The sequence below is a fragment of the Salvelinus alpinus genome, chromosome 10 (genome assembly GCF_045679555.1).
Source record: "Salvelinus alpinus chromosome 10, SLU_Salpinus.1, whole genome shotgun sequence".
Taxonomy (NCBI): Eukaryota; Metazoa; Chordata; class Actinopteri; order Salmoniformes; family Salmonidae; genus Salvelinus; species Salvelinus alpinus.
Window position 1 is genome coordinate 86,464,957 of NC_092095.1, and position 22,988 is coordinate 86,487,944.

The window sequence follows — 22,988 nt, forward strand, 5'->3', positions numbered from 1 at the left end:
AAATAAACACTTTTCCAAAAACAAGCTCTAAATCATGTTGAAATACAGAAATAAACACTTTTCCAAAAACAAGCTCCAAATTAAGCACTTTTCAAAAACAAGCTCCAAATCATGTTGAAATACAGAAATAAACACTTTTCCATAAACAAGCTCTAAATCATGTTTGATGCACTCTGTAAGTGAATTTTTATTCAGTACTGTTTAATCAGGATGATAGGAACACTGTGGACAGTTTTCAGCAAGTTGCAACATTGAAATACAGAAATAAACACTTTTCCAAAAACAAGCTCTAAATCATGTTGAAAAACAGAAATAAGCACTTTTCAAAAACAAGCTCCAAATCATGTTGAAATACAGAAATAAGCACTTTTCAAAAACACGCTCCAAATCATGTTGAAATACAGAAATGAGCACTTTCCAAAAACAAGCTCCAAATCATGTTGAAATACAGAAATAAACACTTTTCCAAAAACAAGCTCCAAATCATGTTGAAAAACATAAATAAGCACTTTTCAAAAACAAGCTCCAAATCATGTTGAAATACAGAAATAAACACTTTTCCATAAACAAGCTCTAAATCATGTTTGATGCACTCTGTAAGTGAATTTTTTTTCAGTACTGTTTAATCAGGATGATAGGAACACTGTGGACAGTTTTCAGCAAGTTGCAACATTGAAATACAGAAATGAACACTTTTCCAAAAACAAGCTCTAAATCATGTTGAAAAACAGAAATAAGCACTTTTCAAAAACAAGCTTCAAATCATGTTGAAATACAGAAATAAGCACTTTTCAAAAACAAGCTCCAAATCATGTTGAAATACAGAAATAAACACTTTTCCATAAACAAGCTCTAAATCATGTTTGATGCACTCTGTAAGTGAATTTTATTTCAGTACTGTTTAATCAGGATGATAGGAACACTGTGGACAGTTTTCAGCAAGTTGCAACATTGAAATACAGAAATAAACACTTTTCCATAAACAAGCTCTAAATCATGTTGAAAAACAGAAATAAGCACTTTTCAAAAACAAGCTTCAAATCATGTTGAAATACAAAAATAAGCACTTTTCAAAAACAAGCTCCAAATCATGTTGAAATACAGAAATAAAAAACTTTTCCATAAACAAGCTCTAAATCATGTTTGATGCACTCTGTCAGTTAATTTTTATTCAGTACTGTTTAATCAGGATGATAGGAACACTGTGGACAGTTTTCAACATGTTGCAACATTGAAATACAGAAATAAACACTTTTCCAAAAACAAGCTCTAAATCATGTTGAAAAACAAAAATAAGCACAATTCAAAAACAAGCTCCAAATCATGTTGAAATACAGAAATAAGCACTTTTCAAAAACAAGCTCCAAATCATGTTGAAATACAGAAATAAACACTTTTCCATAAACAAGCTCTAAATCATGTTTGATGCACTCTGTCAGTGAATTTTTATTCAGTACTGTTTAATCAGGATGATAGGAACACTATGGACAGTTTTCAACATGTTGCAACATTGAAATACAGAAATAAACACTTTTCCAAAAACAAGCTCTAAATCATGTTGAAAAACAAAAATAAGCACTTTTCCATAAACAAGCTCTAAATCATGTTGAAATACAGAAATAAGCACTTTTCAAAAACAAGCTCCAAATCATGTTGAAATACAGAAATAAGCACTTTTCAAAAACAAGCTCCAAATCATGTTGAAATAAAGAAATAAACACTTTTCCAAAAACAAGCTCTAAATCATGTTGAAAAACAGAAATAAGCACTTTTCAAAAACAAGCTCCAAATCATGTTGAAATACAGAAATAAACACTTTTCCATAAACAAGCTCTAAATCATGTTTGATGCACTCTGTAAGTGATTTTTTCTCAGTACTGTTTAATCAGGATGATAGGAACACTGTGGACAGTTTTCAGCAAGTTTCAACATTGAAATACAGAAATAAACACTTTTCCAAAAACAAGCTCCAAATCATGTTGAAATACAGAAATAAACACTTCCAAAAACAAGCTCCAAATCATGTTGAAATACAGAAATTAACACTTTTCCAAAAACAAGCTCCAAATCATGTTGAAATACAGAAATAAACACTTTTCCATAAACAAGCTCTAAATCATGTTTGATGCACTCTGTCAGTGAATTTTTATTCAGTACTGTTTAATCAGGATGATAGGAACACTGTGGACAGTTTTCAACATGTTGCAACATTGAAATACAGAAATAAACACTTTTCCAAAACAAGCTCTAAATCATGTTGAAAAACAAAAATAAGCACTTTTCCATAAACAAGCTCTAAATCATGTTGAAATACAGAAATAAGCACTTTTCCATAAACAAGCTCTAAATCATGTTGAAATACAGAAATAAACACTTTTCCAAAAACAAGCTCCAAATCATGTTGAAATACAGAAATAAACACTTTTCCATAAACAAGCTCTAAATCATGTTTGATGCACTCTGTCAGTGAATTTTTATTCAGTACTGTTTAATCAGGATGATAGGAACACTGTGGACAGTTTTCAACATGTTGCAACATTGAAATACAGAAATAAACACTTTTCCAAAACAAGCTCTAAATCATGTTGAAAAACAAAAATAAGCACTTTTCCATAAACAAGCTCTAAATCATGTTGAAATACAGAAATAAGCACTTTTCAAAAACACGCTCCAAATCATGTTGAAATACAGAAATAAGCACTTTCCAAAAACAAGCTCCAAATCATGTTGAAATACAGAAATAAACACTTTTCCAAAAACAAGCTCCAAATCATGTTGAAAAACAAAAATAAGCACTTTTCAAAAACAAGCTCCAAATCATGTTGAAATACAGAAATAAAAAACTTTTCCATAAACAAGCTCTAAATCATGTTTGATGCACTCTGTAAGTGATTTTTTTTCAGTACTGTTTAATCAGTGTGATAGGAACACTGTGGACAGTTTTCAGCAAGTTGCAACATTGAAATACAGAAATGAACACTTTTCCAAAAACAAGCTCTAAATCATGTTGAAAAACATAAATAAGCACTTTTCCATAAACAAGTTCTAAATCATGTTGAAATACAGAAATAAACACTTTTCCAAAAACAAGCTCTAAATCATGTTGAAAAACAAAAATAAGCACTTTTCAAAAACAAGCTCCAAATCATGTTGAAATACAGAAATAAAAAACTTTTCCATAAACAAGCTCTAAATCATGTTTGATGCACTCTGTCAGTTAATTTTTATTCAGTACTGTTTAATCAGGATGATAGGAACACTGTGGACAGTTTTCAACATGTTGCAGCATTGAAATACAGAAATAAACACTTTTCCAAAAACAAGCTCTAAATCATGTTGAAAAACAAAAATAAGCACAATTCAAAAACAAGCTCCAAATCATGTTGAAAAACAAAAATAAGCACTTTTCAAAAACAAGCTCCAAATCATGTTGAAATACAGAAATAAAAACTTTTCCATAAACAAGCTCTAAATCATGTTTGATGCACTCTGTCAGTTAATTTTTATTCAGTACTGTTTAATCAGGATGATAGGAACACTGTGGACAGTTTTCAACATGTTGCAACATTGAAATACAGAAATAAACACTTTTCCAAAACAAGCTCTAAATCATGTTGAAAAACAAAAATAAGCACTTTTCCATAAACAAGCTCTAAATCATGTTGAAATACAGAAATAAGCACTTTTCCATAAACAAGCTCTAAATCATGTTGAAATACAGAAATAAACACTTTTCCATAAACAAGCTCTAAATCATGTTTGATGCACTCTGTAAGTGAATTTTTTTCCAGTACTGTTTAATCAGGATGATAGGAACACTGTGGACAGTTTTCAGCAAGTTGCAACATTGAAATACAGAAATAAACACTTTTCCAAAAACAAGCTCCAAATCATGTTGAAATACAGAAATAAACACTTCCCAAAAACAAGCTCCAAATCATGTTGAAATACAGAAATAAACACTTTTCCATAAACAAGCTCTAAATCATGTTTGATGCACTCTGTCAGTGAATTTTTATTCAGTACTGTTTAATCAGGATGATAGGAACACTGTGGACAGTTTTCAACATGTTGCAACATTGAAATACAGAAATAAACACTTTTCCAAAACAAGCTCTAAATCATGTTGAAAAACAAAAATAAGCACTTTTCCATAAACAAGCTCTAAATCATGTTGAAATACAGAAATAAGCACTTTTCCATAAACAAGCTCTAAATCATGTTGAAATACAGAAATAAACACTTTTCCATAAACAAGCTCTAAATCATGTTTGATGCACTCTGTAAGTGAATTTTTTTTCAGTACTGTTTAATCAGGATGATAGGAACACTGTGGACAGTTTTCAGCAAGTTGCAACATTGAAATACAGAAATAAACACTTTTCCAAAAACAAGCTCCAAATCATGTTGAAATACAGAAATAAACACTTCCAAAAACAAGCTCCAAATCATGTTGAAATACAGAAATAAACACTTTTCCAAAACAAGCTCTAAATCATGTTGAAAAACAAAAATAGGCACTTTTCCATAAACAAGCTCCAAATCATGTTGAAATACAGAAATAAGCACTTTTCAAAAACAAGCTCCAAATCATGTTGAAATACAGAAATAAAACACTTTTCCATAAACAAGCTCTAAATCATGTTTGATGCACTCTGTCAGTGAATTTTTATTCAGTACTGTTTAATCAGGATGATAGGAACACTGTGGACAGTTTTCAACATGTTGCAACATTGAAATACAGAAATAAACACTTTTCCAAAACAAGCTCTAAATCATGTTGAAAAACAAAAATAGGCACTTTTCCATAAACAAGCTCCAAATCATGTTGAAATACAGAAATAAGCACTTTTCAAAAACAAGCTCCAAATCATGTTGAAATACAGAAATAAAACACTTTTCCATAAACAAGCTCTAAATCATGTTTGATGCACTCTGTCAGTGAATTTTTATTCAGTACTGTTTAATCAGGATGATAGGAACACTATGGACAGTTTTCAACATGTTGCAACATTGAAATACAGAAATAAACACTTTTCCAAAAACAAGCTCTAAATCATGTTGAAAAACAAAAATAGGCACTTTTCCATAAACAAGCTCTAAATCATGTTGAAATACAGAAATAAGCACTTTTCAAAAACACGCTCCAAATCATGTTGAAATACAGAAATAAGCACTTTCCAAAAACAAGCTCCAAATCATGTTGAAATACAGAAATAAACACTTTTCCAAAAACAAGCTCCAAATCATGTTGAAAAACAAAAATAAGCACTTTTCAAAAACAAGCTCCAAATCATGTTGAAATACAGAAATAAAAAACTTTTCCATAAACAAGCTCTAAATCATGTTTGATGCACTCTGTAAGTGATTTTTTTTCAGTACTGTTTAATCAGTGTGATAGGAACACTGTGGACAGTTTTCAGCAAGTTGCAACATTGAAATACAGAAATGAACACTTTTCCAAAAACAAGCTCTAAATCATGTTGAAAAACATAAATAAGCACTTTTCCATAAACAAGTTCTAAATCATGTTGAAATACAGAAATAAACACTTTTCCAAAAACAAGCTCCAAATCATGTTGAAATACAGAAATAAAAAACTTTTCCATAAACAAGCTCTAAATCATGTTTGATGCACTCTGTCAGTGAATTTTTATTCAGTACTGTTTAATCAGGATGATAGGAACACTGTGGACAGTTTTCAACATGTTGCAACATTGAAATACAGAAATAAACACTTTTCCAAAAACAAGCTCTAAATCATGTTGAAAAACAGAAATAAGCACTTTTCAAAAACACGCTCCAAATCATGTTGAAATACAGAAATAAGCACTTTCCAAAAACAAGCTCCAAATCATGTTGAAATACAGAAATAAAAAACTTTTCCATAAACAAGCTCTAAATCATGTTTGATGCACTCTGTCAGTTAATTTTTATTCAGTACTGTTTAATCAGGATGATAGGAACACTGTGGACAGTTTTCAACATGTTGCAACATTGAAATACAGAAATAAACACTTTTCCAAAAACAAGCTCTAAATCATGTTGAAAAACAAAAATAAGCACAATTCAAAAACAAGCTCCAAATCATGTTGAAATACAGAAATAAGCACTTTTCAAAAACAAGCTCCAAATCATGTTGAAATACAGAAATAAACACTTTTCCATAAACAAGCTCTAAATCATGTTTGATGCACTCTGTCAGTGAATTTTTATTCAGTACTGTTTAATCAGGATGATAGGAACACTATGGACAGTTTTCAACATGTTGCAACATTGAAATACAGAAATAAACACTTTTCCAAAAACAAGCTCTAAATCATGTTGAAAAACAAAAATAAGCACTTTTCCATAAACAAGCTCTAAATCATGTTGAAATACAGAAATAAGCACTTTTCAAAAACACGCTCCAAATCATGTTGAAATACAGAAATAAGCAATTTCCAAAAACAAGCTCCAAATCATGTTGAAATACAGAAATAAACACTTTTCCAAAAACAAGCTCCAAATCATGTTGAAAAACAAAAATAAGCACTTTTCAAAAACAAGCTCCAAATCATGTTGAAATACAGAAATAAAAAACGTTTCCATAAACAAGCTCTAAATCATGTTTGATGCACTCTGTAAGTGAATTTTTTTCAGTACTGTTTAATCAGTGTGATAGGAACACTGTGGACAGTTTTCAGCAAGTTGCAACATTGAAATACAGAAATGAACACTTTTCCAAAAACAAGCTCTAAATCATGTTGAAAAACAGAAATAAGCACTTTTCAAAAACACGCTCCAAATCATGTTGAAATACAGAAATAAGCACTTTCCAAAAACAAGCTCCAAATCATGTTGAAATACAGAAATAAAAAACTTTTCCATAAACAAGCTCTAAATCATGTTTGATGCACTCTGTCAGTTAATTTTTATTCAGTACTGTTTAATCAGGATGATAGGAACACTGTGGACAGTTTTCAGCAAGTTGCAACATTGAAATACAGAAATAAACACTTTTCCAAAAACACGCTCTAAATCATGTTGAAATACAGAAATAAGCACTTTTCAAAAACAAGCTCCAAATCATGTTGAAATACAGAAATAAACACTTTTCCATAAACAAGCTCTAAATCATGTTTGATGCACTCTGTCAGTGAATTTTTATTCAGTACTGTTTAATCAGGATGATAGGAACACTATGGACAGTTTTCAACATGTTGCAACATTGAAATACAGAAATAAACACTTTTCCAAAAACAAGCTCTAAATCATGTTGAAAAACAAAAATAAGCACTTTTCCATAAACAAGCTCTAAATCATGTTGAAATACAGAAATAAGCACTTTTCAAAAACAAGCTCCAAATCATGTTGAAATACAGAAATAAAAAACTTTTCCATAAACAAGCTCTAAATCATGTTTGATGCACTCTGTCAGTGAATTTTTTTCAGTACTGTTTAATCAGTGTGATAGGAACACTGTGGACAGTTTTCAGCAAGTTGCAACATTGAAATACAGAAATGAACACTTTTCCAAAAACAAGCTCTAAATCATGTTGAAAAACATAAATAAGCACTTTTCCATAAACAAGTTCTAAATCATGTTGAAATACAGAAATAAACACTTTTCCAAAAACAAGCTCTAAATCATGTTGAAAAACAAAAATAAGCACTTTTCAAAAACAAGCTCCAAATCATGTTGAAATACAGAAATAAAAAACTTTTCCATAAACAAGCTCTAAATCATGTTTGATGCACTCTGTCAGTGAATTTTTATTCAGTACTGTTTAATCAGGATGATAGGAACACTGTGGACAGTTTTCAACATGTTGCAACATTGAAATACAGAAATAAACACTTTTCCAAAAACAAGCTCTAAATCATGTTGAAAAACAAAAATAAGCACAATTCAAAAACAAGCTCCAAATCATGTTGAAATACAGAAATAAGCACTTTTCAAAAACAAGCTCCAAATCATGTTGAAATACAGAAATAAACACTTTTCCATAAACAAGCTCTAAATCATGTTTGATGCACTCTGTAAGTGATTTTTTTCCAGTACTGTTTAATCAGGATGATTGGAACACTGTGGACAGTTTTCAGCAAGTTGCAACATTGAAATACAGAAATAAACACTTTTCCAAAAACAAGCTCTAAATCATGTTGAAAAACAAAAATAAGCACAATTCAAAAACAAGCTCCAAATCATGTTGAAATACAGAAATAAACACTTTTCCATAAACAAGCTCTAAATCATGTTTGGTGCACTCTGTCAGTGAATTTTTATTCAGTACTGTTTAATCAGGATGATAGGAACACTGTGGACAGTTTTCAACATGTTGCAACATTGAAATACAGAAATAAACACTTTTCCATAAACAAGCTCTAAATCATGTTTGATGCACTCTGTCAGTGAATTTTTATTCAGTACTGTTTAATCAGGATGATAGGAACACTCTGGACAGTTTTCAGCAAGTTGCAACATTGAAATACAGAAATAAACACTTTTCCAAAAACAAGCTCCAAATCATGTTGAAAAACAGAAATAAGCACTTTTCAAAAACAAGCTCCAAATCATGTTGAAAAACAAAAATAAGCACTTTTCAAAAACAAGCTCCAAATCATGTTGAAATACAGAAATAAAAAACTTTTCCATAAACAAGCTCTAAATCATGTTTGATGCACTCTGTCAGTTAATTTTTATTCAGTACTGTTTAATCAGGATGATAGGAACACTGTGGACAGTTTTCAACATGTTGCAACATTGAAATACAGAAATAAACACTTTTCCAAAAACAAGCTCTAAATCATGTTGAAAAACAAAAATAAGCACAATTCAAAAACAAGCTCCAAATCATGTTGAAATACAGAAATAAGCACTTTTCAAAAACAAGCTCCAAATCATGTTGAAATACAGAAATAAAAAACTTTTCCATAAACAAGCTCTAAATCATGTTTGATGCACTCTGTCAGTGAATTTTTATTCAGTACTGTTTAATCAGGATGATAGGAACACTGTGGACAGTTTTCAACATGTTGCAACATTGAAATACAGAAATAAACACTTTTCCAAAAACAAGCTCTAAATCATGTTGAAAAACAAAAATAAGCACAATTCAAAAACAAGCTCCAAATCATGTTGAAATACAGAAATAAGCACTTTTCAAAAACAAGCTCCAAATCATGTTGAAATACAGAAATAAACACTTTTCCATAAACAAGCTCTAAATCATGTTTGATGCACTCTGTCAGTGAATTTTTATTCAGTACTGTTTAATCAGGATGATAGGAACACTATGGACAGTTTTCAACATGTTGCAACATTGAAATACAGAAATAAACACTTTTCCATAAACAAGCTCTAAATCATGTTTGATGCACTCTGTAAGTGATTTTTTTCCAGTACTGTTTAATCAGGATGATTGGAACACTGTGGACAGTTTTCAGCAAGTTGCAACATTGAAATACAGAAATAAACACTTTTCCAAAAACAAGCTCTAAATCATGTTGAAAAACAAAAATAAGCACAATTCAAAAACAAGCTCCAAATCATGTTGAAATACAGAAATAAACACTTTTCCATAAACAAGCTCTAAATCATGTTTGATGCACTCTGTCAGTGAATTTTTATTCAGTACTGTTTAATCAGGATGATAGGAACACTGTGGACAGTTTTCAACATGTTGCAACATTGAAATACAGAAATAAACACTTTTCCATAAACAAGCTCTAAATCATGTTTGATGCACTCTGTCAGTGAATTTTTATTCAGTACTGTTTAATCAGGATGATAGGAACACTGTGGACAGTTTTCAGCAAGTTGCAACATTGAAATACAGAAATAAACACTTTTCCAAAAACAAGCTCCAAATCATGTTGAAAAACATAAATAAGCACTTTTCCATAAACAAGCTCCAAATCATGTTGAAATACAGAAATAAGCACTTTTCAAAAACAAGCTCCAAATCATGTTGAAATACAGAAATAAACACTTTTCCATAAACAAGCTCTCAATCATGTTTGATGCACTCTGTAAGTTAATTTTTTTTCAGTACTGTTTAATCAGGATGATAGGAACACTGTGGACAGTTTTCAACATGTTGCAACATTGAAATACAGAAATAAACACTTTTCCAAAAACAAGCTCTAAATCATGTTGAAAAACAAAAATAAGCACAATTCAAAAACAAGCTCCAAATCATGTTGAAATACAGAAATAAGCACTTTTCAAAAACAAGCTCCAAATCATGTTGAAATACAGAAATAAACACTTTTCCATAAACAAGCTCTAAATCATGTTTGATGCACTCTGTCAGTGAATTTTTATTCAGTACTGTTTAATCAGGATGATAGGAACACTGTGGACAGTTTTCAACATGTTGCAACATTGAAATACAGAAATAAACACTTTTCCAAAAACAAGCTCTAAATCATGTTGAAAAACAAAAATAAGCACTTTTCCATAAACAAGCTCTAAATCATGTTGAAATACAGAAATAAGCACTTTTCAAAAACACGCTCCAAATCATGTTGAAATACAGAAATAAGCAATTTCCAAAAACAAGCTCCAAATCATGTTGAAATACAGAAATAAACACTTTTCCAAAAACAAGCTCCAAATCATGTTGAAAAACAAAAATAAGCACTTTTCAAAAACAAGCTCCAAATCATGTTGAAATACAGAAATAAAAAACGTTTCCATAAACAAGCTCTAAATCATGTTTGATGCACTCTGTAAGTGAATTTTTTTCAGTACTGTTTAATCAGTGTGATAGGAACACTGTGGACAGTTTTCAGCAAGTTGCAACATTGAAATACAGAAATGAACACTTTTCCAAAAACAAGCTCTAAATCATGTTGAAAAACAGAAATAAGCACTTTTCAAAAACACGCTCCAAATCATGTTGAAATACAGAAATAAGCACTTTCCAAAAACAAGCTCCAAATCATGTTGAAATACAGAAATAAAAAACTTTTCCATAAACAAGCTCTAAATCATGTTTGATGCACTCTGTCAGTTAATTTTTATTCAGTACTGTTTAATCAGGATGATAGGAACACTGTGGACAGTTTTCAGCAAGTTGCAACATTGAAATACAGAAATAAACACTTTTCCAAAAACACGCTCTAAATCATGTTGAAATACAGAAATAAGCACTTTTCAAAAACAAGCTCCAAATCATGTTGAAATACAGAAATAAACACTTTTCCATAAACAAGCTCTAAATCATGTTTGATGCACTCTGTCAGTGAATTTTTATTCAGTACTGTTTAATCAGGATGATAGGAACACTATGGACAGTTTTCAACATGTTGCAACATTGAAATACAGAAATAAACACTTTTCCAAAAACAAGCTCTAAATCATGTTGAAAAACAAAAATAAGCACTTTTCCATAAACAAGCTCTAAATCATGTTGAAATACAGAAATAAGCACTTTTCAAAAACAAGCTCCAAATCATGTTGAAATACAGAAATAAAAAACTTTTCCATAAACAAGCTCTAAATCATGTTTGATGCACTCTGTCAGTGAATTTTTTTCAGTACTGTTTAATCAGTGTGATAGGAACACTGTGGACAGTTTTCAGCAAGTTGCAACATTGAAATACAGAAATGAACACTTTTCCAAAAACAAGCTCTAAATCATGTTGAAAAACATAAATAAGCACTTTTCCATAAACAAGTTCTAAATCATGTTGAAATACAGAAATAAACACTTTTCCAAAAACAAGCTCTAAATCATGTTGAAAAACAAAAATAAGCACTTTTCAAAAACAAGCTCCAAATCATGTTGAAATACAGAAATAAAAAACTTTTCCATAAACAAGCTCTAAATCATGTTTGATGCACTCTGTCAGTGAATTTTTATTCAGTACTGTTTAATCAGGATGATAGGAACACTGTGGACAGTTTTCAACATGTTGCAACATTGAAATACAGAAATAAACACTTTTCCAAAAACAAGCTCTAAATCATGTTGAAAAACAAAAATAAGCACAATTCAAAAACAAGCTCCAAATCATGTTGAAATACAGAAATAAGCACTTTTCAAAAACAAGCTCCAAATCATGTTGAAATACAGAAATAAACACTTTTCCATAAACAAGCTCTAAATCATGTTTGATGCACTCTGTAAGTGATTTTTTTCCAGTACTGTTTAATCAGGATGATTGGAACACTGTGGACAGTTTTCAGCAAGTTGCAACATTGAAATACAGAAATAAACACTTTTCCAAAAACAAGCTCTAAATCATGTTGAAAAACAAAAATAAGCACAATTCAAAAACAAGCTCCAAATCATGTTGAAATACAGAAATAAACACTTTTCCATAAACAAGCTCTAAATCATGTTTGGTGCACTCTGTCAGTGAATTTTTATTCAGTACTGTTTAATCAGGATGATAGGAACACTGTGGACAGTTTTCAACATGTTGCAACATTGAAATACAGAAATAAACACTTTTCCATAAACAAGCTCTAAATCATGTTTGATGCACTCTGTCAGTGAATTTTTATTCAGTACTGTTTAATCAGGATGATAGGAACACTCTGGACAGTTTTCAGCAAGTTGCAACATTGAAATACAGAAATAAACACTTTTCCAAAAACAAGCTCCAAATCATGTTGAAAAACAGAAATAAGCACTTTTCAAAAACAAGCTCCAAATCATGTTGAAAAACAAAAATAAGCACTTTTCAAAAACAAGCTCCAAATCATGTTGAAATACAGAAATAAAAAACTTTTCCATAAACAAGCTCTAAATCATGTTTGATGCACTCTGTCAGTTAATTTTTATTCAGTACTGTTTAATCAGGATGATAGGAACACTGTGGACAGTTTTCAACATGTTGCAACATTGAAATACAGAAATAAACACTTTTCCAAAAACAAGCTCTAAATCATGTTGAAAAACAAAAATAAGCACAATTCAAAAACAAGCTCCAAATCATGTTGAAATACAGAAATAAGCACTTTTCAAAAACAAGCTCCAAATCATGTTGAAATACAGAAATAAAAAACTTTTCCATAAACAAGCTCTAAATCATGTTTGATGCACTCTGTCAGTGAATTTTTATTCAGTACTGTTTAATCAGGATGATAGGAACACTGTGGACAGTTTTCAACATGTTGCAACATTGAAATACAGAAATAAACACTTTTCCAAAAACAAGCTCTAAATCATGTTGAAAAACAAAAATAAGCACAATTCAAAAACAAGCTCCAAATCATGTTGAAATACAGAAATAAGCACTTTTCAAAAACAAGCTCCAAATCATGTTGAAATACAGAAATAAACACTTTTCCATAAACAAGCTCTAAATCATGTTTGATGCACTCTGTCAGTGAATTTTTATTCAGTACTGTTTAATCAGGATGATAGGAACACTATGGACAGTTTTCAACATGTTGCAACATTGAAATACAGAAATAAACACTTTTCCATAAACAAGCTCTAAATCATGTTTGATGCACTCTGTAAGTGATTTTTTTCCAGTACTGTTTAATCAGGATGATTGGAACACTGTGGACAGTTTTCAGCAAGTTGCAACATTGAAATACAGAAATAAACACTTTTCCAAAAACAAGCTCTAAATCATGTTGAAAAACAAAAATAAGCACAATTCAAAAACAAGCTCCAAATCATGTTGAAATACAGAAATAAACACTTTTCCATAAACAAGCTCTAAATCATGTTTGATGCACTCTGTCAGTGAATTTTTATTCAGTACTGTTTAATCAGGATGATAGGAACACTGTGGACAGTTTTCAACATGTTGCAACATTGAAATACAGAAATAAACACTTTTCCATAAACAAGCTCTAAATCATGTTTGATGCACTCTGTCAGTGAATTTTTATTCAGTACTGTTTAATCAGGATGATAGGAACACTCTGGACAGTTTTCAGCAAGTTGCAACATTGAAATACAGAAATAAACACTTTTCCAAAAACAAGCTCCAAATCATGTTGAAAAACATAAATAAGCACTTTTCCATAAACAAGCTCCAAATCATGTTGAAATACAGAAATAAGCACTTTTCAAAAACAAGCTCCAAATCATGTTGAAATACAGAAATAAACACTTTTCCATAAACAAGCTCTAAATCATGTTTGATGCACTCTGTAAGTGAATTTTTTTTCCAGTACTGTTTAATCAGGATGATAGGAACACTGTGGACAGTTTTCAGCAAGTTGCAACATTGAAATACAGAAATAAACACTTTTCCAAAAACAAGCTCTAAATCATGTTGAAAAACAGAAATAAGCACTTTTCAAAAACAAGCTCCAAATCATGTTGAAATACAGAAATAAGCACTTTCCAAAAACAAGCTCCAAATCATGTTGAAATACAGAAATAAACACTTTTCCAAAAACAAGCTCCAAATCATGTTGAAATACAGAAAAAAAAACTTTTCCATAAACAAGCTCTAAATCATGTTTGATGCACTCTGTCAGTTAATTTTTATTCAGTACTGTTTAATCAGGATGATAGGAACACTGTGGACAGTTTTCAACATGTTGCAACATTGAAATACAGAAATAAACACTTTTCCATAAACAAGCTCTAAATCATGTTTGATGCACTCTGTAAGTGAATTTTTTTTCAGTACTGTTTAATCAGGATGATTGGAACACTGTGGACAGTTTTCAGCAAGTTGCAACATTGAAATACAGAAATAAACACTTTTCCAAAAACAAGCTCTAAATCATGTTGAAAAACAAAAATAAGCACAATTCAAAAACAAGCTCCAAATCATGTTGAAATACAGAAATAAACACTTTTCCATAAACAAGCTCTAAATCATGTTTGATGCACTCTGTCAGTGAATTTTTATTCAGTACTGTTTAATCAGGATGATAGGAACACTGTGGACAGTTTTCAACATGTTGCAACATTGAAAAACATAAATAAGCACTTTTCCATAAACAAGCTCTAAATCATGTTGAAATACAGAAATAAGCACTTTTCAAAAACACGCTCCAAATCATGTTGAAATACAGAAATAAGCCTTTCCAAAAACAAGCTCCAAATCATGTTGAAATACAGAAATAAACACTTTCCAAAAACAAGCTCCAAATCATGTTGAAAAACATAAATAAGCACTTTTCAAAAACAAGCTCCAAATCATGTTGAAATACAGAAATAAAAAACTTTTCCATAAACAAGCTCTAAATCATGTTTGATGCACTCTGTAAGTGATTTTTTTTCAGTACTGTTTAATCAGTGTGATAGGAACACTGTGGACAGTTTTCAGCAAGTTGCAACATTGAAATACAGAAATGAACACTTTTCCAAAAACAAGCTCTAAATCATGTTGAAAAACATAAATAAGCACTTTTCCATGAACAAGTTCTAAATCATGTTGAAATACAGAAATAAACACTTTTCCAAAAACAAGCTCTAAATCATGTTGAAAAACAAAAATAAGCACTTTTCAAAAACAAGCTCCAAATCATGTTGAAATACAGAAATAAAAAACTTTTCCATAAACAAGCTCTAAATCATGTTTGATGCACTCTGTCAGTGAATTTTTATTCAGTACTGTTTAATCAGGATGATAGGAACACTGTGGACAGTTTTCAACATGTTGCAACATTGAAATACAGAAATAAACACTTTTCCAAAAACAAGCTCTAAATCATGTTGAAAAACAAAAATAAGCACAATTCAAAAACAAGCTCCAAATCATGTTGAAATACAGAAATAAGCACTTTTCAAAAACAAGCTCCAAATCATGTTGAAATACAGAAATAAACACTTTTCCATAAACAAGCTCTAAATCATGTTTGATGCACTCTGTCAGTGAATTTTTATTCAGTACTGTTTAATCAGGATGATAGGAACACTATGGACAGTTTTCAACATGTTGCAACATTGAAATACAGAAATAAACACTTTTCCATAAACAAGCTCTAAATCATGTTTGATGCACTCTGTAAGTGATTTTTTTCCAGTACTGTTTAATCAGGATGATTGGAACACTGTGGACAGTTTTCAGCAAGTTGCAACATTGAAATACAGAAATAAACACTTTTCCAAAAACAAGCTCTAAATCATGTTGAAAAACAAAAATAAGCACAATTCAAAAACAAGCTCCAAATCATGTTGAAATACAGAAATAAACACTTTTCCATAAACAAGCTCTAAATCATGTTTGATGCACTCTGTCAGTGAATTTTTATTCAGTACTGTTTAATCAGGATGATAGGAACACTGTGGACAGTTTTCAACATGTTGCAACATTGAAATACAGAAATAAACACTTTTCCATAAACAAGCTCTAAATCATGTTTGATGCACTCTGTCAGTGAATTTTTATTCAGTACTGTTTAATCAGGATGATAGGAACACTCTGGACAGTTTTCAGCAAGTTGCAACATTGAAATACAGAAATAAACACTTTTCCAAAAACAAGCTCCAAATCATGTTGAAAAACAGAAATAAGCACTTTTCAAAAACAAGCTCCAAATCATGTTGAAAAACAAAAATAAGCACTTTTCAAAAACAAGCTCCAAATCATGTTGAAATACAGAAATAAAAAACCTTTCCATAAACAAGCTCTAAATCATGTTTGATGCACTCTGTCAGTTAATTTTTATTCAGTACTGTTTAATCAGGATGATAGGAACACTGTGGACAGTTTTCAACATGTTGCAACATTGAAATACAGAAATAAACACTTTTCCAAAAACAAGCTCTAAATCATGTTGAAAAACAAAAATAAGCACAATTCAAAAACAAGCTCCAAATCATGTTGAAATACAGAAATAAGCACTTTTCAAAAACAAGCTCCAAATCATGTTGAAATACAGAAATAAACACTTTTCCATAAACAAGCTCTAAATCATGTTTGATGCACTCTGTCAGTGAATTTTTATTCAGTACTGTTTAATCAGGATGATAGGAACACTATGGACAGTTTTCAACATGTTGCAACATTGAAATACAGAAATAAACACTTTTCCAAAAACAAGCTCTAAATCATGTTGAAAAACAAAAATAAGCACTTTTCCATAAACAAGCTCTAAATCATGTTGAAATACAGAAATAAGCACTTTTCAAAAACACGCTCCAAATCATGTTGAAATACAGAAATAAGCACTTTCCAAAAACAAGCTCCAAATCATGTTGAAATACAGAAATAAACACTTTTCCAAAAACAAGCTCCAAATCATGTTGAAAAACAAAAATAAGCACTTTTCAAAAACAAGCTCCAAATCATGTTGAAATACAGAAATAAAAAACTTTTCCATAAACAAGCTCTAAATCATGTTTGATGCACTCTGTAAGTGATTTTTTTTCAGTACTGTTTAATCAGTGTGATAGGAACACTGTGGACAGTTTTCAGCAAGTTGCAACATTGAAATACAGAAATGAACACTTTTCCAAAAACAAGCTCTAAATCATGTTGAAAAACATAAATAAGCACTTTTCCATAAACAAGTTCTAAATCATGTTGAAATACAGAAATAAACACTTTTCCAAAAACAAGCTCTAAATCATGTTGAAAAACAAAAATAAGCACTTTTCAAAAACAAGCTCCAAATCATGTTGAAATACAGAAATAAAAAACTTTTCCATAAACAAGCTCTAAATCATGTTTGATGCACTCTGTCAGTGAATTTTTATTCAGTACTGTTTAATCAGGATGATAGGAACACTGTGGACAGTTTTCAACATGTTGCAACATTGAAATACAGAAATAAACACTTTTCCATAAACAAGCTCTAAATCATGTTTGATGCACTCTGTCAGTGAATTTTTATTCAGTACTGTTTAATCAGGATGATAGGAACACTCTGGACAGTTTTCAGCAAGTTGCAACATTGAAATACAGAAATAAACACTTTTCCAAAAACAAGCTCCAAATCATGTTGAAAAACAGAAATAAGCACTTTTCAAAAACAAGCTCCAAATCATGTTGAAAAACAAAAATAAGCACTTTTCAAAAACAAGCTCCAAATCATGTTGAAATACAGAAATAAAAAACTTTTCCATAAACAAGCTCTAAATCATGTTTGATGCACTCTGTCAGTTAATTTTTATTCAGTACTGTTTAATCAGGATGATAGGAACACTGTGGACAGTTTTCAACATGTTGCAACATTGAAATACAGAAATAAACACTTTTCCAAAAACAAGCTCTAAATCATGTTGAAAAACAAAAATAAGCACAATTCAAAAACAAGCTCCAAATCATGTTGAAATACAGAAATAAGCACTTTTCAAAAACAAGCTCCAAATCATGTTGAAATACAGAAATAAACACTTTTCCATAAACAAGCTCTAAATCATGTTTGATGCACTCTGTCAGTGAATTTTTATTCAGTACTGTTTAATCAGGATGATAGGAACACTATGGACAGTTTTCAGCAAGTTGCAACATTGAAATACAGAAATAAACACTTTTCCATAAACAAGCTCTAAATCATGTTGAAAAACAAAAATAAGCACTTTTCCAAAAACAAGCTCCAAATCATGTTGAAATACAGAAATAAACACTTTTCCAAAAACAAGCTCCAAATCATGTTGAAAAACAAAAATAAGCACTTTTCAAAAACAAGCTCCAAATCATGTTGAAATACAGAAATAAAAAACTTTTCCATAAACAAGCTCTAAATCATGTTTGATGCACTCTGTAAGTGATTTTTTTTCAGTACTGTTTAATCAGTGTGATAGGAACACTGTGGACAGTTTTCAACATGTTGCAACATTGAAATACAGAAATAAACACTTTTCCAAAAACAAGCTCTAAATCATGTTGAAAAACAAAAATAAGCACTTTTCCATAAACAAGCTCTAAATCATGTTGAAAAACAAAAATAAGCACTTTTCAAAAACAAGCTCCAAATCATGTTGAAATACAGAAATAAAAAACTTTTCCATAAACAAGCTCTAAATCATGTTTGATGCACTCTGTAAGTGATTTTTTTTCAGTACTGTTTAATCAGTGTGATAGGAACACTGTGGACAGTTTTCAACATGTTGCAACATTGAAATACAGAAATAAACACTTTTCCAAAAACAAGCTCTAAATCATGTTGAAAAACAAAAATAAGCACTTTTCCATAAACAAGCTCTAAATCATGTTGAAATACAGAAATAAGCACTTTTCAAAAACAAGCTCCAAATCATGTTGAAATACAGAAATAAGCACTTTCCAAAAACAAGCTCCAAATCATGTTGAAATACAGAAATAAACACTTTTCCAAAAACAAGCTCTAAATCATGTTGAAAAACAAAAATAAGCACTTTTCAAAAACAAGCTCCAAATCATGTTGAAATACAGAAATAAACACTTTTCCATAAACAAGCTCTAAATCATGTTTGATGCACTCTGTCAGTGAATTTTTATTCAGTACTGTTTAATCAGGATGATAGGAACACTATGGACAGTTTTCAACATGTTGCAACATTGAAATACAGAAATAAACACTTTTCCAAAAACAAGCTCCAAATCATGTTGAAAAACAAAAATAAGCACTTTTCAAAAACAAGCTCCAAATCATGTTGAAATACAGAAATAAGCACTTTTCCAAAAACAAGCTCCAAATCATGTTGAAAAACAAAAATAAGCACTTTTCAAAAACAAGCTCCAAATCATGTTGAAATACAGAAATAAAAAACTTTTCCATAAACAAGCTCTAAATCATGTTTGATGCACTCTGTAAGTGATTTTTTTTCAGTACTGTTTAATCAGTGTGATAGGAACACTGTGGACAGTTTTCAACATGTTGCAACATTGAAATACAGAAATAAACACTTTTCCAAAAACAAGCTCTAAATCATGTTGAAAAACAAAAATAAGCACTTTTCCATAAACAAGCTCTAAATCATGTTGAAATACAGAAATAAGCACTTTTCAAAAACACGCTCCAAATCATGTTGAAATACAGAAATAAGCACTTTCCAAAAACAAGCTCCAAATCATGTTGAAATACAGAAATAAACACTTTTCCAAAAACAAGCTCCAAATCATGTTGAAAAACAAAAATAAGCACTTTTCAAAAACAAGCTCCAAATCATGTTGAAATACAGAAATAAAAAACTTTTCCATAAACAAGCTCTAAATCATGTTTGATGCACTCTGTAAGTGATTTTTTTTCAGTACTGTTTAATCAGTGTGATAGGAACACTGTGGACAGTTTTCAGCAAGTTGCAACATTGAAATACAGAAATGAACACTTTTCCAAAAACAAGCTCTAAATCATGTTGAAAAACATAAATAAGCACTTTTCCATAAACAAGTTCTAAATCATGTTGAAATACAGAAATAAACACTTTTCCAAAAACAAGCTCTAAATCATGTTGAAAAACAAAAATAAGCACTTTTCAAAAACAAGCTCCAAATCATGTTGAAATACAGAAATAAAAAACTTTTCCATAAACAAGCTCTAAATCATGTTTGATGCACTCTGTCAGTGAATTTTTATTCAGTACTGTTTAATCAGGATGATAGGAACACTGTGGACAGTTTTCAACATGTTGCAACATTGAAATACAGAAATAAACACTTTTCCATAAACAAGCTCTAAATCATGTTTGATGCACTCTGTCAGTGAATTTTTATTCAGTACTGTTTAATCAGGATGATAGGAACACTCTGGACAGTTTTCAGCAAGTTGCAACATTGAAATACAGAAATAAACACTTTTCCAAAAACAAGCTCCAAATCATGTTGAAAAACAGAAATAAGCACTTTTCAAAAACAAGCTCCAAATCATGTTGAAAAACAAAAATAAGCACTTTTCAAAAACAAGCTCCAAATCATGTTGAAATACAGAAATAAAAAACTTTTCCATAAACAAGCTCTAAATCATGTTTGATGCACTCTGTAAGTGATTTTTTTTCAGTACTGTTTAATCAGTGTGATAGGAACACTGTGGACAGTTTTCAGCAAGTTGCAACATTGAAATACAGAAATGAACACTTTTCCAAAAACAAGCTCTAAATCATGTTGAAAAACATAAATAAGCACTTTTCCATAAACAAGTTCTAAATCATGTTGAAATACAGAAATAAACACTTTTCCAAAAACAAGCTCTAAATCATGTTGAAAAACAAAAATAAGCACTTTTCCAAAAACAAGCTCTAAATCATGTTGAAATACAGAAATAAACACTTTTCCATAAACAAGCTCTAAATCATGTTTGATGCACTCTGTAAGTGAATTTTTATTCAGTACTGTTTAATCAGGATGATAGGAACACTGTGGACAGTTTTCAACATGTTGCAACATTGAAATACAGAAATAAACACTTTTCCAAAAACAAGCTCTAAATCATGTTGAAAAACAAAAATAAGCACAATTCAAAAACAAGCTCCAAATCATGTTGAAATACAGAAATAAGCACTTTTCAAAAACAAGCTCCAAATCATGTTGAAATACAGAAATAAACACTTTTCCATAAACAAGCTCTAAATCATGTTTGATGCACTCTGTCAGTGAATTTTTATTCAGTACTGTTTAATCAGGATGATAGGAACACTGTGGACAGTTTTCAGCAAGTTGCAACATTGAAATACAGAAATAAACACTTTTCCATAGACAAGCTCTAAATCATGTTTGATGCACTCTGTAAGTGATTTTTTTCCAGTACTGTTTAATCAGGATGATTGGAACACTGTGGACAGTTTTCAGCAAGTTGCAACATTGAAATACAGAAATGAACACTTTTCCAAAAACAAGCTCTAAATCATGTTGAAAAACATAAATAAGCACTTTTCCATAAACAAGCTCCAAATCATGTTGAAATACAGAAATAAGCACTTTTCAAAAACAAGCTCCAAATCATGTTGAAATACAGAAATAAACACTTTTCCATAAACAAGCTCTAAATCATGTTTGATGCACTCTGTAAGTGAATTTTTTTTCAGTACTGTTTAATCAGGATGATAGGAACACTGTGGACAGTTTTCAGCAAGTTGCAACATTGAAATACAGAAATCCAAAAACAAGCTCCAAATCATGTTGAAATACAGAAATAAAAAACTTTTCCATAAACAAGTTCTAAATCATGTTGAAAAACATAAATAAGCACTTTTCCATAAACAAGTTCTAAATCATGTTGAAATACAGAAATAAACACTTTTCCAAAAACAAGCTCTAAATCATGTTGAAAAACAAAAATAAGCACTTTTCAAAAACAAGCTCCAAATCATGTTGAAATACAGAAATAAAAAACTTTTCCATAAACAAGCTCTAAATCATGTTTGATGCACTCTGTCAGTGAATTTTTATTCAGTACTGTTTAATCAGGATGATAGGAACACTGTGGACAGTTTTCAACATGTTGCAACATTGAAATACAGAAATAAACACTTTTCCATAAACAAGCTCTAAATCATGTTTGATGCACTCTGTCAGTGAATTTTTATTCAGTACTGTTTAATCAGGATGATAGGAACACTCTGGACAGTTTTCAGCAAGTTGCAACATTGAAATACAGAAATAAACACTTTTCCAAAAACAAGCTCCAAATCATGTTGAAAAACAGAAATAAGCACTTTTCAAAAACAAGCTCCAAATCATGTTGAAAAACAAAAATAAGCACTTTTCAAAAACAAGCTCCAAATCATGTTGAAATACAGAAATAAAAAACTTTTCCATAAACAAGCTCTAAATCATGTTTGATGCACTCTGTCAGTTAATTTTTATTCAGTACTGTTTAATCAGGATGATAGGAACACTGTGGACAGTTTTCAACATGTTGCAACATTGAAATACAGAAATAAACACTTTTCCAAAAACAAGCTCTAAATCATGTTGAAAAACAAAAATAAGCACAATTCAAAAACAAGCTCCAAATCATGTTGAAATACAGAAATAAGCACTTTTCAAAAACAAGCTCCAAATCATGTTGAAATACAGAAATAAACACTTTTCCATAAACAAGCTCTAAATCATGTTTGATGCACTCTGTCAGTGAATTTTTATTCAGTACTGTTTAATCAGGATGATAGGAACACTATGGACAGTTTTCAACATGTTGCAACATTGAA